Below are 15,009 nucleotides of genomic sequence, written 5' to 3'. Positions count from 1 at the left end.
CACAGCAAAAAAAGTTGTTGAATATTACATCGAAAACGATGCAACCCGTCGAATCCATCGGATGGTGAATATTACACTGCGCGATGTACTCGACAGCTTGCTGTGTAATAAACAAAAGCGATGTAATTTTTACCGATGTAAAAATTATTTGACGTAATCAAGGCGATGCACAATAAAGCTACGTAAAATATGGCAACGTACATGGCATTTGCCCCATTGAGTTGTTTCTTGTTTTCTTTTTTCAATAAGTTATATGCTCGGTTGTATTCCTAGTTTTTTAAAAATAATTTGTTTATTTATTATATTATGATCGGCATATAAATATAACCAACTATATCCACTATAACAGCACTTTCTTGACGCATTTTTTACGAAAGCGTTGTGTCCCGTCGCCCGAGCCGTCGCATTCAGAGATCACATGTAATGGCGATACACTGCAAACCGTCATGCGTCAGCTTCATCAGACCATAGCGTCCTCCAGCTGATGTCGCTACGCTGCTCCATGTTTTCGTCATCTTCGGCCGGTGCTGGATCATCTTGGTGGTTCGTGGCCCACTGCAAAGGTTTTCGCAGATTGGGCGAGTTGACATTGGACAATTTCCTTCCGGGTCATTCATTCTCCGACTGCATTTCACGAAAAACCATCCAGAATCCAGTATTGATTTAAAGAACAAAGGTAGCCCTATTCTGCCGGATTGCCTTCGCCGGAGTAATGTTGTACAAAGCTGCATGGAAGGCTTCAGCATTCAGAGGCGCTTTAAAGCTGCTAGAAAAAAATGAATGAGAAATGTAGTAGGAATAGGTACATTACAGTCTGGATCAAGTATGGGTTATGTCGCTAGTTGTTTAAGCTTTTTGTTCAGGCGCTCACGATGTTAGTTACGATGTTAGTTTTTAAACCTTCTGGAATTTCGGAAAAAAAATCATCTGGGATTTCGTGGATTATCCTCCTGGAGTTCCCAAAGAATCCTTCTGAGATTCCGATGAGAGTTTTTAAGTAATTCGAATGGGAACGCGTCTAAATTCCTGAATTTTTTTCCCTCTTTCGGATAGATATCTTTTAGGACATTCCCTTATTAGTCCTCCTGGGATTCCGATCAAAATTTTTCAGAGATTCCTGTAAGAACCCTTCTGAAATCCCAATGAAATTTTTATATGGATTCCCCACCGGAAAAAAAAAACAAAAATTATTCATCATGGATTCTGAAAAAAATTTGCTTTAAATCTGATGAGAATTACCGAGGATTCCGAAGGAAAACCTTCGGGGAATATGTACAAAGAAATCTTCACTTAAGAAAAAAATCTTCTGAGATCAGTTGTTATGTACGAATCACTATCCCATTTACTGCCACCACTTAATTGTAACTTTACTGATACGTATTTCGATACTTACAGTAAGGCCTTCTTCAGTGTCTGGTTCTTGATTTGACTTGAATCCGAAATAAGTATCTGTAATGTTACAACCAAGTGGTTTTAATGGGTTAGTACTTCCTCGTCTCATGGCAAGTGAAGACATTCTATTAAAATCTAAATAATTATTTTCACCTCCTGAGATTCTACATCGAATCCTCAGGATACCAAATCTGATCCTCTTGGGATTCCAAATGGAATCTTTGGTGATTTTTTATGGAAAGTTCCACGAATTTTGTATGGAATCAGTGAATTTGATTGTAGTCCTCCCAGGATTCCAAAAGAAAACCTCCTGGAATCCTAAATGGAATCACTGAGATTTCAAATTGATTGGCTCCTGGGATTCCAAAATGGAATCTTTCAGGTATTCAAAATGGAAGGCTTTCAAGATTACAATGGGAATACTCCTGGAATCCCAAATAGAATCCTTCTGGAATCCTAAATCGCATCTTCCTGAGAAAAAAAATCTTTTTGGAATTTAAAATAGAAGGTACCTGGAATTCCAAAGGAAATCCTACTGGAATTCCAATTGAAATCATTCTGGAATTTGAAAAGGAAGCCTTCTAGGATTCCGAATGGCATCCTTCTGAGATTTTTAAGGACGGCTCCGAAGAACGCTAAACGGAATTAAATAGAATCTTTTCTGGGATTCGAAACGTAAAGCTCCTGGGATTCTAAATGGGATTTTAAATCAAATTCTTCTTGGATTCCAAATGAAAGCCTGAAGACTTCTGGGATTTGAAATGGAATTATTTTGTGACTTAAAATGCAAGGATTCTGGGGATTCCCAATCAAATCCTTCTTGGATTGCAAATAAAATCTTTCTATGATTTTTAAATGGAATGGGTTCTAAATGCAACCTTCCCTCTGGGTTTCCGGAAGCCTTCTGTGATTACAAATGGAAGTTTCCTGGGATTTCAAATCCAATTATCCTTGAAGTAAAGATGTAATCCTACTGGGATTCAAAATGGAATTCTCCAGGTATTCCAAATCGAGTCCCTCTGGGATAGAATCTTTCTGGGATTTCGAACAGAAGGCTCCTGGGATTTTAAATCGAATCCTCCTAAGATAGCAAATAAAATCCTTTTTGAAATTAAAGGCTACTGGGGATTTAAAATGGAATCCTTCTTGGAATCAAAATGTAACTCTCGTCTAATTTCAAATGCGATTTTCCTTCTGAAATTCCAAACGGAATGAAACCTGAAACCTCAAAGGATTCCCGAATGAAGGAAAGATTCCTGAAGCAATGCTTAAAGGGTTCCCTTGAAACATCTCAAAGAAACTCTCAAATGATCGACGTTACAATCCTCAAAAAATACCCGAAGGAACCCTCAACAGAATCCCATAGAATTTTTCAAAGGTTTTCCGTAGGAGTCCTCGAAGGATTTTCGTCGGAATCCTCAAAAAATTTAAATCCGAATTCTCAAAGGATTAACGTATAGTCCTGAAACGATTCATTTAGAATTCTTTAAAAGAAGGAAGAAGGCATCCAGGAAGGATTCCCGAATCATTCCCCAAATGATTCCCGGAAGAATCCTCAGAGGATTCCCGAAGGAACCCTCAAGTGATTTCCAAAGGAATCCTCAAAGGATTTCCTCAGGAATCATCAAAGGCTTTTAGAAGGAATCCCCAAAGGATTTTCTAAGGAATCCCCTCCGAAGAATTCCAGAAAGAATTCTCAAATGTTTCCGAAGCAAATGATTCTCGAAAGAATTCTCAAGGTTTGTGATGCAGGAATCCTGAAAGGATATCGAAATAAATCCTCAAAGAATTCTCGAATTATTTCACGAAGGAATTCTCAAATGCTTTCAGGAAGAATCCTCAAAGGTTCCCGAAGGAATCCTCAGATGATTCTCGTAGGAATCCTCAAATGTTCCCGAAGGAATCCTCAATGTAAATCTGAAGGATCCTCAAAAATTCCCGAATGAATGCTCAAAGGATTCCCAAAGGAATCCTCGAAGGATTCCTGAATGAATCCTCAAAGCATTTCTGAAGGAATGCTCACAAGATTTTTTGAAAGAATACTCAAAGGATTTCTGAAGGCATTCTTAAAGGATTCTTAAAAGAAATTCTCGAAGAAATCCTCAATAGATTCTCGAAGAAATCCAATCTCAGTTCTCAAAGGATTAACGTAAAGTCCTGAAACGATTCATTTAAAAACCTTCAAAGGAAGGAAGAAGGCATCCAGGATTTATTTATTTATCATCAGACTAAGGCCGGAGTGGCCTGTGCTGCACATAAAAGACTTCTCCATTCAGCTCGGTCCATGGCTGCACTTCGCCAGCCACGCAGTCTGCGGAGGGTCCACAAGTCGTCCTCCACCTGATCGATCCACCTTGCCCGCTGTGCACCTCGCCTTCTTGTTCCCGTCGGATCGTTGTCGAGAACCATTTTCACCGGATTACTGTCCGACATTCTGGCTACGTGCCCGGCCCACCGCAGTCTTCCGATTTTCGCGGTGTGAACGATGGATGGTTCTCCCAACAGCTGATGCAATTCGTGGTTCATTCGCCTCCTCCACGTACCGTCCGCCATCTCCCCACCATAGATGGTACGCAACACTTTCCTTTCGAAAACTCCCAGTGCGCGTTGGTCCTCCACGAGCATCGTCCAGGTCTCGTGTCCGTAGAGAACTACCGGTCTTATAAGGATTAACGTATAGTCCTGAAACGATTCATTTAGAATTATTTAAAAGAAGGAAGAAGGCATCCAGGAAGGATTCCCGAATCATTCCCCAAATGATTCCCGGAAGAATCCTCAGAGGATTCCCGAAGGAACCCTCAAGTGATTTCCAAAGGAATCCTCAAAGGATTTCCTCAGGAATCATCAAAGGCTTTCAGAAGGAATCCCCAAAGGATTTTCTATGAATCCCCTCCGAAGAATTCCAGAAAGAATTCTCAAATGTTTCCGAAGCAAATGATTCTCGAAAGAATTCTCAAGGTTTGTGATGCAGGAATCCTGAAAGGATATCGAAATAAATCCTCAAAGAATTCTCGAATTATTTCACGAAGGAATTCTCAAATGCTTTCAGGAAGAATCCTCAAAGGTTCCCGAAGGAATCCTCAGATGATTCTCGTAGGAATCCTCAAATGTTCCCGAAGGAATCCTCAATGTAAATCTGAAGGATCCCTCAAAAAATTCCCGAATGAATCCTCAAAGGATTCCCAAAGGAATTCTCAAAGGATTCCCGAATGAATCCTCAAAGCATTTCTGAAGGAATGCTCACAAGATTTTTTGAAAGAATACTCAAAGGATTTCTGAAGGCATTCTTAAAGGATTCTTAAAAGAAATTCTCGAAGAAATCCTCAATAGATTCTCGAAGAAATCCAATTTCAGTTCTCAAAGGATTAACGTAAAGTCCTGAAACGATTCATTTAAAAACCTTCAAAGGAAGGAAGAAGGCATCCAGGATTTATTTATTTATCATCAGACTAAGGCCGGAGTGGCCTGTGCTGCACATAAAAGACTTCTCCATTCAGCTCGGTCCATGGCTACACTTCGCCAGCCACGCAGTCTGCGGAGGGTCCACAAGTCGTCCTCCACCTGATCGATCCACCTTGCCCGCTGTGCACCTCGCCTTCTTGTTCCCGTCGGATCGTTGTCGAGAACCATTTTCACCGGATTACTGTCCGACATTCTGGCTACGTGCCCGGCCCACCGCAGTCTTCCGATTTTCGCGGTGTGAACGATGGATGGTTCTCCCAACAGCTGATGCAATTCGTGGTTCATTCGCCTCCTCCACGTACCGTCCGCCATCTCCCCACCATAGATGGTACGCAACACTTTCCTTTCGAAAACTCCCAGTGCGCGTTGGTCCTCCACGAGCATCGTCCAGGTCTCGTGTCCGTAGAGAACTACCGGTCTTATAAGCGTTTTGTAGATAGTCAGTTTGGGACGGCGGCGAACTCTATTCGATCGGAGCGTCTTGCGGAGTCCAAAGTACGTACGATTTCCAGCCACTATGCGTCTCCGAATTTCTCTGCTGGTATCGTTATCGGCGGTCACCAGTGAGCCCAAGTACACGAATTCTTCAACCACCTCGATTTCGTCACCACCGATAGAAACTCGTGGTGGGTGGCTCACATTGACCTCTCTTGAGCCTCTTCCTATCATGTACTTCGTCTTCGACGTGTTGATGACTAGTCCAATCCGTTTAGCTTCGCTTTTCAGTCTGATGTAGGCTTCCTCCATCCTCTCAAAGTTACGTGCCATGATATCAATGTCGTCGGCGAAACCAAATAACTGGACGGACTTCGTGAAAATCGTACCACTCGTGTCAATCCCTGCCCTTCGTATTACTCCCTCCAAAGCGATGTTGAATAGCAGACACGAAAGACCATCACCTTGCCGTAGCCCTCTACGGGTTTCGAAGGGACTCGAGAATGCCCCTGAAACTCGAACTACGCACATCACCCGATCCATCGTCGCCTTGATCAACCGTATCAGTTTATCCGGAAATCCGTTTTCGTGCATTAGCTGCCATAGCTGGTCCCGATCGATTGTATCATATGCGGCTTTGAAGTCGATAAATAGATGATGTATGGGCCCGTTGTATTCGTGGCATTTCAGCAATACCTGACGTATGGCGAAAACCTGGTCTGTGGTAGAGCGTTCACCCATAAATCCCGCCTGGTACTGCCCCACGAACTTTCTTGCAATTGGTGTTAGTCGGTGGCATAAAATTTGGGGGAGTACCTTGTAGGCGGCGTTCAGCAATGTGACTGCGCGGTAGTTGCTGCAATGCAGCTTATCGCCCTTTTTGTAGATGGGACACACGACACCTTCCATCCATTCCTGCGGCAGAACCTTATCCTCTTAAACCTTGGTAATCACCCAGTGCAGCGCTCTAGCCAATGCTTCACCACCGTGTTTAAACAGCTCTCCTGGTAGTTTGTCAGCTCCAGGTGCTTTGATGTTTTTCAGTCGGCCGATCTCCTCCTGGATTTCCTGGAGATTCGGAGCCGGAAGTCGCATGTCCTGCGCGCGTGCTCCTAGGTTCATTACCATACCGCCACCGTTGTCTGCCATATCGCCATTCAGGTGCTCTTCGTAGTGCTGCCGCCACCTTTGGATCACCTCACGCTCGTTCGTAAGAAGGTTCTCGTTTATGTCCTTACACATATCGGGCTGTGGCACGTGGCCCTTACGTGAACGGTTCAACTTCTCATAGAACTTTCGTGCGTTATTAGCGCGCTACAGTTTCTCCGTCTCTTCACGGTCTCGATCTTCCTGCTGGCGCTTTTTCCTCCGGAAAATCGAGTTTTGTCTGTTCCGCGCCCGTTTGTATCGTGCCTCGTTCGCCCTCGTGCGGTGTTGCAGCAATCTCGCCCATGCTGCATTCTTCTCCTCAACTAACTGCTCACATTCGCCGTCATACCAGTCGTTTCTCTGATCCGGAGCCACCGTGCCTAGTGCAGCGGTTGCGGTGCTTCCAATGGCGGATCGAATATCTCTCCAGCCATCTTCAAGAGATGCTGCGCCTAGCTGCTCTTCCGTTGGGAGTGCCACTTCCAGCTACTGCGCGTAGTCTTGGGCTAGTCTACCGTCTTGTAGCCGCCCAATGTTAAGCCGCGGCGGACGACTCCGACGCGTGTTGATCACCGTCGAGAGTTTTGAGCGCAGACATACTGCGACGAGGTAGTGGTCGGATTCAATATTCGCACTGCGGTAAGTGCATACGTTCGTGATGTCGGAGAAGAATTTACCGTCGATTAGAACGTGGTCGATTTGGTTTTCCGTTACTTGATTAGGTGATTTCCATGTGGCCTTGTGAATATTCTTACGGGGGAAGAAAGTGACTACTGAAAGGACTGAAAGGACTACCATTCCGCGGGAGGCTGCAAAGTTTATGCATCTCGTTGGCCGTTGTCGTCCGATACGGTATGCAGACTATCCGGTCCGATGACCGGTCTATACATTTCCTCCCTTCCTACCTGAGCGTTCATGTAACCGATGACGATTTTGACGTCCCGCAGTGGACATCCATCGTATGTCTGCTCCAGCTGCGCATAGAACGCTTCTTTCTCGTCGTCGGATCTCCCTTCGTGTGGGCAGTGCACGTTGATGATGCTATAGTTGAAGAAACGGCCTTTTATCCTCAGCTTGCACATCCTTGCGTTGATTGGCTGCCACCCAATCACGCGTTGGCGCATCTTTCCCAGCACTATGAAGCCGGTACCCAGCTCGTTGGTAGTGCCACAGCTTTGGTAGAAGGTAGCCGCTCGATGCCCGCTTTTCCACACTTTCTGTCCTGTCCAGCAGATTTCCTGCAGCGCTACGACATCGAAGTTGCGGGGATGTAATTCATCGTAGATTATCCTGTCGCAACCTGCGAAGCCTAGCGACTTGCAGTTCCATGTTCCAAGCTTCCAATCGTGATCCTTTATTCGTCGCCGGTCGTTGCCGATTGTATCGAGTCGTATTATCTTCTATGTTGTTCGTAATGGTTGTTTTTAAAGGCGGCTTATTGGGCCTGCGCAAACCTCCTGTCTCGTCGGAGGGCCGTCGTGTCAGGGCTGTTTAGCGTCCCACCTAACACCAGGACTTGGGCTTGTGCGCTTTGAGCGGCACACGGTCGCTTTGGCGGAGCCTACTTGCGGATTCATGCAGCTTTTCATAGAGGTTTAACAGGGCCCACTGTCAAACCCCACCACATCCTAGGCAGGCGCCACAACTCGCAGATGGCCTGGGGAGGGATCGTCAAGCCCTTGGACATAGTCCCTGCTGCCCCCAGGAAGGCATCCAGGAAGGATTCCCGAATTATTACCCAAAGGATTTCCGAAAGAATCATCAGAGGATTCCCAAAGGAATCCTTAAGTGATTTCCGAAGGATTTTCTACGGAATCCCCAAAGGACTCCCGAAAAAATCCAGAAAGAATCCTAAAAGGTTCTCGAAGCAAATGATTCTCGAAAGATTTCTCAGAGTTTGTTATGCAGGAATCCTGAAAGGATATCGAAATAAATCCTCAAAGGATTCCTGAAAGAATCCTCTTAGGACTCCCGGAGGAATTCTTAAAGAATTCCCGAAAGAATCCTAGAAGGATCCCCGAAGTAGTTTACGAAGTAATTCTCAAAGGATTCCAGGAAGAATCCTCAAAGGTTCCCGAAGGATTCCTCAAATGATTCCCGAAGGAATCCTCAAAGGATTCCCAAAAGAAATTCTCTAAGGAATTCTCAATAGATTCTCGAAGGAATCCAATTTCAGTCCGAATTCTCAAAGGATTAACGTATAGTCCTGAAACGATTTATTTAGAAATCTTTAAAGGAAGGAAGAAGGCATCCAGGAAGGATTCCCGAATTATTCCCCAAAGGATTCCCGAAAGAATCCTCAGAGGATTCTCGAAAAAATCCTCAAGTAATTTCCGAAGGAATTTTCAAAGGATTTGCTAAGGAAAGGTTCCGATGCAAATGATTCTCGAAAGAACTCTCAAAGTTTGTTATGCAGGAATCCTGAAAGGATACCAGAATAAATCCTCAAAGGATTCCCGAAAGAATCCTCTTAGGACTCCCTGAGGAATTCTTGAAGAATTTCCGAAAGAATCCTCAAAGGATTCCCGAAGTAGTTCACGAAGGATTTCAGGAAGAATCCTCAAAGGTTCCCGAAGAAACCCTCAAATGATTCTAGAAGGAATCCTCAAATGTTCCCGAAAGAATCCTCAATATAAATCAAAAGGATTCTTCAAAAAATTCCCGAATGAATCCTAAAAGGATTCCCAAAGGTATGCTCAAAGGATTCCAGGAAGAATTCTCAAAGGTCACGAAAGAATCCTCAAATGATTCCCGAAGGATTCCTCAAATGATTCCCGATGGAATCCTCAAAGCATTTCTGAAGGAATCCTTACAAGATTTTCTGAATGAATACTCAAAGGATTTCTGAAGGCATTCTCAAAGGATGCCCAAAAGAAATTCTCGAAGGAATCCTCAATAGGTTCTCGAAATAATCCACAAAGGATTGAATCCTCAAAGGATTTCTGAAAAAATCCTTAAAAGATTCCTGAATTAATTCTCAAATGACTCGAAGAAATTCTCAAAAGATTTCAGAATGAATCCTCAAAGGATTTCCAAAGGAACCCTCAAAGTATTTTTGATGGAATCGCTCAAAAAATTCCCTAATGAGCGCTCAAAGGATTTCCAAAGGAATCCCCAAAGGATTCCCGAAGGAATTCTTGAAGAATTCTCGACAGAATCCTCAAAGGATTCCCGAAATAATTCCCAAAGGATTTCAGGAATAATCCTCAAAGGTTCGCGAAGGAATCCACAAATGACTCGAAGGAATTCTCGAAAGATTTCCGAATGAATTCACAAAGGATTCCCGAAGGAATCCTCAACGTATTTTTGAAGGAATGTCTCAAAAAATTCCCGAATGAAACCTCAAAGGATTTCAGAAGGAATCCTCAAATAATTCACGAAGGAATCTTCAAAGTGCTCCCGAAAAAAATCAACAAAGTATTCCCGAAGGAATTGTTCAACGACTCTCGAAGGAATTCTCGAAACATTTCTGTAGGAATCCTCAAAAGAATCATCAAATGATTCCCGAAGGCATTCTCGAAAGAATCCTAAAACAGGATTGAATCCTAAAAAGATTCCTGAATGAATCCTCAAAGGATCCTGAATGAATCTTCAAAGTATTTCCGAAGTAATCCTCTAAGATTCCCGAAAGAATTCTCAAAAGATTCCCGAATGAATTATCAAAGGATTCCTGAAGGCATCCTAAAAGTAGTTCTGAAGGAATCCTTCTCGAAGGGATCCTCACAGGATTCTCGAAGGAATCTACAAAGGATTGAATTCTCAAAGCATTCCTGAATTAATCCTCAAAGGGTTCTTGAAGCAATCCTCAAAGTATTTCTGAAGGAATCCTCAAAGTATTTCTGGAGGAATCTACAAAGGATCTTCGAAGAAATCCTCAAATCATTTCCAAAGGAATCCCCAAAGGATTCCCGAATGAATTCTCTAAGAATTCCCGAAGGAATTCTCATAGGCTTTCCGAATGAATCCTCAAAGAGTTCCTGAAGAAATTCTTTAAAAAAATATCGAAGACATCCTCAAAATATTCTCGAAGGAATCCTCAAAGAATTCCCGAAGAAACCCTCAAAGGATTCTCGGAGGAAACCACAAAGAAATCCGAAGAAATTATCAAAGAATTCCCGAAGGAATCCTCAAAGGATTACCGAAGGAATTCTCAAAGGTTCCGGAAGGAATCCTAAAAAGATTCCCAAATGAATCCTCAAAAGTTTCTCGAAGGAATCCACAAAAGATTCTCGCAAGTAATCTCAAAGGATTCATAACTGAATTCTCAAGGGATTCGAAGGAATTCTCAAAGAAGTCTCGAAGGAATCCTCAAAGGATTTCCGTAGGAATCCACTAAGAATTCCCGAATGAATCCTCGAAGGATTCCCGAATAAATTCTCAAGGAATTCTCGAAGAAATCCTAAAAGTATTTCCGGAGGAATTTTCAAAGCATTCCAGAAAGAATCCTCATAGGATTTCCGAAGAAATCCTCGAAGAATTCCCGGAGGAATATTCAAAGAATTCTCAAAGGATTCCCGAAGGAATCCTCTAATGATTTCCGAATGAATCCCAAAAGGATATCCGAAGGAATCGTCAAAAACTTTACGAAGGAATCCCCAAAGGATTTTTTACGGAATCCCCAAAGGACTCCCAAAGAATTCCAGGAAAAACCCTTAAAGGATTCCCGAAGGTATTCTCAGAGGATTCCCAAAGGAATCCTCGAAGGTATTCAGGAAGAATTCTCAAAGGTCCCGAAGTAATTCTCAAAGAATTCTCGAAAGAAGTATTGTATACAAAAATATAAAGTATACAAAAAATTCCAGAAGGAATGATCAAATGACTCTCGAAAGAATTCTCAACATTTCCGAATTTATCCTCAAAGGATTTCTGATGAATCTCTCAAAAAATTTCCGAAGGAATCCTCAAATGATTCACGAAGGAATCTTTAAAGTGTTCCCGAAAAAAATCAACAAAGTATTCCAGAAGAAATTGTTGAAGGACTCTCGAAGGAATCCTCGAAGCATTACTGTAGAAATTCTCAAAAGAATCTTCGAATAAATCCTCAAAGGATTCCCGAAGGAAATCTCGAAGGAATTCTAAAAGGATTTCCGAATGAATCCTCAAAGGAATCCCGCAGGAATCCTCAAAGGATTCTCAAAGAAATTCTCAAAGGATACCAGGAAGAATCCTCAAAGCTTCTGGAAGGAATCCTCAAATGAATCTCGAAGGAATCCTCAATCCTCAAAGTATTTTTGAAGGAATCCTCAATGCTCAAAGGATTCCCGAAGGAATTCTCAACTCTTTCCCTAAGACATTCTCAAGCAGTTCTCGAAGAAATCCTCAAAAGATTCTCAAAGGAATCCACAAAGGATTGAATCCTCAAAGGACTCCTGAATGGTCCCTCAAAGGATTCCAGAATGAATCTTTAATGTATTTCTTAAGGAATCCACCCAAAAGAATCCTTAAAAGATTCTCGAATTAATTCTCAAAGGATTTCCGAAGGAATCCTCAAAAGATACTCGAAAGAATCCTCAAAGGATTTCAGAATGAATCCTCATAGGATTCCCGAATAAATCCTCAAAGGATTCCCGAATAAATCCTTTAAGGGTTCTCGAAGCAATCTACAAAGCTGTTATTGGTCGACGGTACAGTAGCAGTGCCTTTCTCTGCTTTGTTCTCTCCGAGGCAGCCAAGTTGGTTGCGACGAGACGGACGCAATGAGAAAACAGAACTGTGCAATAGAAATCCTATTCGACTAAATGCTGATGTCATATTAGAAATTTGGAGACAGTACCCGTCGATAGAAAATCCTTCCGTACGCGATGGCATATGAGCAAGTCAAACCACCTTCCTTTTGCCAGTGGAGATATATCAGTTTCCACACTGATATTCTTCCCTCCCCCTTCATACGGGAGCTTGGCAGAAGGAAGGTCGTGTGATATGTGCCATCACAAATATTGCCCTCCGCTCGCTTTCAAATCAACTTCTACAAAAACATTCTTCATGCCTGCCGTATCCTAACGGAACTATCAATTCTATACTTTCGCCTCTAATTCTATCATGAACATGTACGTCCAAGTTTGGAAGATGATATTTAGCATTTCCATATCATTGTAAATCTACAAAGGATCTCCGAAGAAATTCTCAAATAATTTCCAAAGGAATCCCCAAAGGATTCCCGAAAATTCTTTAAGGATTCCCGATGGAATTATTTCATGATTCCCGAAGGAATTCTCATATGATTTTCAAATGAATTCCTGAAGAAATTCTTATCCGAAACTACAGCAAAAGGAGGAGGAACCAATGCTACAGAAGGATGAGTTTCAAAGTTTAATATGCGCTTTGCTGTACGTTGCAGTAAACACTCGACCAGATGTTACCATTAGCGCGTCCGTCCTAAGGCTCAATGTGAGCAATCCTAGCCAGGCGGATTGGACGGAGGCACAAAAGACTTCGATATATCTTCAAACAACTGCAGATTGAAAACTGGAACTTGCGGAGCTGGACAATGTGAAGCAAACGTCGATGCTGATTGGGCCGGTGACCATCAAGACCGAAACTCTATGGATTTATCTTTCACTTAGGTGGGCCAATTTCATGGGCTGTTCGGAAACAGCAGTGTATTACACTTTCGTTTACCAAGGCGGAGTACGTGGCATTATCCGAAGCCTGTCCCCGAGCAGGAGAAATTGGCTCAATGATACCTAATGTTGTTATTGATACCATACTCTGTTATGAACTAGCCCTGGATAAGAGGCAAATACCAAAAGAATAATACCCAAAACCAACATGCACAACTCTTAAGCCAAAATATCCTCAGTTATTAAACTGAATTTTAATACCAAATGCATAACCAATTATTATTCGGTGGTATGCCTCAAGTATTCTGCATATAATTTTGCTATTATTTTGGTATTTTACCTCTTATGCAAGGCTAAATCACTAAATCATACCAATTTCTGTTATTGAGGTCGTCGCTCCTGCTTGGGTCGGGAGCTACTCTGATTGAACAAGCTGTTGAAGGATGTTGGTGAGAAGCCCACTGGTCCAATAATCGTATGCGAGGACAACCAGAGCTGCATAGCAATGTTGGAAGCTAAAGGAGGGGTCCGAAGAACTAAACACATTAACTTCATCCGCGACCTAGTGAAAAACAACCACATCAAGGTTCTCTCCCAAGTAACCACAAGTTCCTTTAAGAGTACCTCGAAGAGTACGTTTTTCGCTTGAGCAGCTCAGTGAAGCTGATTAAGCGAAAAACGTACTCTTAAATGAACTTTGGTTACTTGGGCCACTGTCACTGAAACAATGGTTGCTGATGACTTGACGAAAACGTTCCCGAAATTAAACCGGAATCCTCCTGAAAGAAGATAAGATTTCAATCGTTGCACCTTGAGGAGGAGTGAAAGAATACAAGCAACCCAAGATTGAAGACATCAGAACATAGTAGACCCTTTATTATAAATTATATATCATTAGTTGTAATATATCATCAGTTGTCAGACACTTCCGTAGATCGGATCACTTTTATTATAGCAAGAAAATCCCCAAAGGGTATCCTTCGGATTATCCGAGGATTTGTCTAAAGAATTTCTTCAAGATTCTCTTTAGAATCCCCTTGAGCTGGACTCCCTTCGGAAAGTTCGAAGGATTTCTGTCGTGATTTACAAATCATTCCCATTGGAATCCCAAACGAATTTTGTTGTGAATCTTAGTACCGTGAAGTATCCAATTCAATGAATACCATTAGTATTTACAAGTATTTTCTATGGTAAATCTCTGGATCTGAAGTTAGTTTTGAAATCACATCTGCTGCTTAGTCCAACTTCGGCCATTAAACAACAATAGGCTACACTTATCACCACCACTATCACGACATTCGGAATTCCTGAAGAATTCAATTGAGAATCCATAAATGTTTTCATTCTAACTCCCTGATAGATTCTATTCGGAATTCTTAAATGATTCCATTGCGAATCTCAAAAAAAAAAAAATACACGGAGAATCCGTGTAGGATTGTTGGGAATCTGTGAAAGATTTCATCAGAAATGCCACGAAGAACTCCCTCTGAAAGATTTAATTTGAAATCCCGAAACTATCTTTTATAACTCCCCAAGAATTCCAATCAAAATCTCTGAAAGATTCCTTGTCCCTGAGGGACCTTATTTTGTATCCCATATGGGGATGAAATTCGGATTCGGAGATTATCCTCATCGAATATGTAAGAAATCCTTTTGTAAACCGTAGTAATGTAGGTACTTACGTTATGTTCCATGCACATCCTGTTGGCAAATGGATTACGGATTTCCCTTGTGCGCAGCTTCCGACTCCCGAGCTAAATATTTTTGATGGATGTTCCAGCAGCGGACGGCAAGAATTCTGCTGTTTATTCGTCTCCTGATGGGTGCACCTTGACGGCTTTCCGGTCTCTTTGATTACACGTAATCCTACGAACAAAAAAAGGAGTAAAATAATTAATTATTATAATGAAAAATAAAGGAACTTAAGATGCTTACATTTATTTTTAGAGAAAACAAGAAAAGAATATGGCGCACGGCGCACCGTCGTCAACTGAACTGAATCAAAACGCGA

General features: G+C 42.2%; 1 long non-coding RNA gene across 1 annotated transcript; it reads right to left on the bottom strand.

Annotated features, from left to right (window-relative positions):
- Positions 1 to 273: 273 nt before the first annotated feature.
- Positions 274 to 15,009, bottom strand: LOC134213647 (uncharacterized). The gene is made up of 3 exons (XR_009979501.1): positions 14,934 to 15,009; positions 14,681 to 14,864; positions 274 to 766 (listed from the first exon to the last, which is right to left on the bottom strand). It is a non-coding gene; the product is annotated as an uncharacterized LOC134213647 (long non-coding RNA).

This window comes from Armigeres subalbatus, chromosome 1 (assembly GCF_024139115.2).
Source record: "Armigeres subalbatus isolate Guangzhou_Male chromosome 1, GZ_Asu_2, whole genome shotgun sequence".
Classification (NCBI taxonomy): domain Eukaryota; kingdom Metazoa; phylum Arthropoda; class Insecta; order Diptera; family Culicidae; genus Armigeres; species Armigeres subalbatus.
This window is presented reverse-complemented; position numbering and strand designations above follow the sequence as displayed.